We start from the raw sequence: 3,295 nt of genomic DNA on the forward strand, positions 1-3,295 counted from the left end.
CTAGATAAGATGGATTAAACAAAGAAGTGCAGGCTGACAGGAACCGGATGTAGATCTCTCCTGAGAGACACAACCAGAATACAGCAAATACATAGGCGAATGCCAGCAGCAAACCACTGAAATGAGAACAGGACCCACGTTGAAAGAATCAGAGAAAGGACTGAAAGAGCTTGAAGGGGCTTGAGACCCCATATGAACAACAATGCCAAGCAACCAGAGCTTCCAGGGACTAAGCCACTACCCAAAGACCATACATGGACTGACCCTGGGCTCCAACTGCATAGGTAGCAATGAATAGCCTAGCAAGAGCACCAGTGGAAGGGGAAGCCCTTGGTCCTGCCAAGACTGAACCCCCAGTGAATGGGATTGTTGGGGAAAGGGTAGTAATGGGGGGAGGATGGGGAGGGGAACACCCATAGAGAAGGGGAGGGGGAGGTTAGAGGGATGTTGGCCTGGAAACCGGGAAAGGGAATAACAATTGAAATGTAAATAAGAAATACTCAAGTTAATGAAGATGGAGAAAAACAAGAGAATGAGGTTAACCTTCTAGAATGAAAATGAGTCTGTGTATTCCACACACAGAAGCATGATTTCCTAGACTCTATTAGTGACACATCGCCATTCCTTCACAAAATAACACAGAGACTCCTCAACTTAGGATGTGGTTATGTCTTGACAGATCTGTCATAAGATGAAACTATTATAAGGGAAAATTCCCAAATTAATCATATTACCTAAATATATCTAAATTATAAAATGTATTATAGGCTGACCTTTCTTTTTTTAAAATTGGGCAGTGTTTATTTTCCTTTTGATAAATACTTCCTGATGACTGCACATGAGGTAAGGTTGCTGGTAGCTCAGAAGGATCCCAGCGATGGTGTTTTCCCAAAAGTGTGTAGTCTTCGGTAGTGAGTGGAATGACTTGTAAGACGTCACTGTCAAACCAGCAAGACCGCATTTATACACCCATCATTTTCAGGATTGTTGGCAACTTGGGCACACTTTCCCCAAATCACCTTGCCTCTGTGTCCCAAGGCCCAGCTCTCTCACCTTCACTTCAATGACTGTCCCTTTGGTGACCACACCCAGGGTTGTAATAATGGGGAGGATGGATTCTTTTTCACACCAAGTATAGGCAGGCAAAAGGTAGCTTTCAGCTCAGGGTGTGTAACATGGGCATTTTTTGAAACATAAACCCATTGGCCTAATGAACCGTTCCTATTTAGGTGGTTTTCTTGTAAAAACCATCACCAACAAAGCAGACTTTTGTATGATTATTCTCTTCCATGCCTTCTTTTTTCTTTTCCCTGTTTGAATAATTTTCAATTCTTCTGTTTCTCCTTGGGCACGAACTTTGTGTAGAGGGACCTTGCATTTTCCCACCTTTTCTTTTCTGCTTAACCATGTTGGACAGTACTTTTGCTCTCCCCTGCCCTTCTCTGTCCAGCAGGTAGGCAGGGACTGCTCCCTGTGGAGTCTTCTCACCATCCTTCTGCTTGGTGTTTCTCGTCTCATGCACCTTAATAGTCTTCTTCATTTGTATTTTCTTGGCGTGGCGCTGTTTACGATAGAGCTTAGCTTTCAAGCCAATTTTTCTTTGAATGTTCATGGACCTCCCGACCTTCTTTCTTTCTCTTTTTCTCACTGCAGTCCAAACGATATCCATATCGTTTGCGGTGCAATTCAATATATTCATCTTGTGGCATGATGACAACCGTGGGAGCAGCCATCCGCGACCTGCTGGGTTCCAATGTGTGTTTGAAATTTACATTAGCTAAATTATCATTTAAGACAAAACAGTTTTACAAGGAAGTGTTACACAGTTCTTGTGATGAATTGAACACAGTGCCCGGAGTATCTAAGCATCCAATGTTGCTATGGTGGCCTGGCTGACTTCAAGTTGCTACCTCTTGCCATCATCATGAGACAGAACCTAAAGAACCTGTTAGAACCTGGAACTGTGTTTTCTTTTGAATGAATATAATTCTGCCCCCACTCCATTCTAAAGTCAAATATAACAAGTCAAACCAAGGCTTGTCAAAGATAGTTTGCATTTGGGGTTGGGAATTTGGCTCAGTGGTAGAGCGCTTGCCTAGCAAGTGCAAGGCCCTGGGTTCGGTCCCCAGCTCCGAAAAAAAAGATAGTTTGCATTTTACTGTCCCATGGTAACACATTACAGCCTTCTAGCCCATAGATTTTTTTAAGGAACCATTAGTCTCAATTTGTGCTGCTTGGAAATCAGAGATCCACAGAGTTTGGATCCTAAGTTTTATATAACTATCCTAACTCTAAAAACCAAAGAACAATGTCAACAACAAAAGCTACTTCCTTCTGAAGCCTAAAGTAGAGAAGGAAAATAAGCTTTAAAAAAAAAAATACATCATGGGCTAGAGAGATGGCTCAGTGGTTAATAGCACTGGCTGCTTTTCCAAAAACCCTGGGTTCAATTCTTAGCACCAACAGGCAGCTCATAACTTACTGCCACCCCAGTTCTATGGTATCGGGAACCCTAATACACCATACAAGCAGACAGAACCCCAACGTACATAAAAATGTGTCTTTTATAGTGGGCACTAAAATTACCAATGCCCTGACCTTATTATGTTATTGTCCACAAATGCTAGTACTCTGATCAGCAAAACAACCAAGCTATTTTTGTGTCGCCTCATGGCTCACACACGATACTGTCTAAGGTAAGGTGTGGTTTAAAGAAAACTCCAGATGAAAGTGCCACCAGAATTCCAGAGGCAAGGACTTTGATGTGGGGTTATGTTTCGTTTGGCAGAACTGTCTCTTTGTACTATACTGGCTTGACTCAGTCCAGATGTTAGAACCTGGAGACAAGCAGAAAACGGTGTTATTAATTAATAGTATTTGTACCTTATCATTCTCAGTTTGACGAGTGACATGTATTCTTGAGGTAAGAGAGATGCTGCGGTTTGAACATGGAATGTCCCCCACAGGCTTCTGTATTTGAACGTTTGTTCTTCATCCAGTGATGCTATTTGGGAAGATGGTGGAACCTTTAGGAGGTGGAGCCTTGCTGGAGGAAGTCAGTCACTAAAGGGAGGGAAGGCTTTGAGGTAGCTTGCCTGGCCTCACTTCCTGTTCATTCTCTCTGTTTCCAGAGGTAACGCAATATGATGGTCTGGCCTCGTGCCTCTGTCACTATGCCTTCCCAGAAATGATGGACTGTGTCCCTCTGTAACTGTAATCCAAAGTAAATACTTCCTCCCTTAAGTGGCTTCTGTCAGGGTATTTTAACCCAGCAACAAGAAATGAAACTAATACG

At 42.8% G+C, this 3,295-nt stretch overlaps 1 pseudogene; it reads right to left on the bottom strand.

The window, feature by feature from the left end:
* Positions 1-961: 961 nt before the first annotated feature.
* LOC116908705 lies at positions 962-1,709 on the bottom strand (annotated as a pseudogene).
* Positions 1,710-3,295: the final 1,586 nt, after the last annotated feature.

This window comes from Rattus rattus, chromosome 9 (assembly GCF_011064425.1).
Source record: "Rattus rattus isolate New Zealand chromosome 9, Rrattus_CSIRO_v1, whole genome shotgun sequence".
NCBI classification, from domain to species: Eukaryota; Metazoa; Chordata; class Mammalia; order Rodentia; family Muridae; genus Rattus; species Rattus rattus.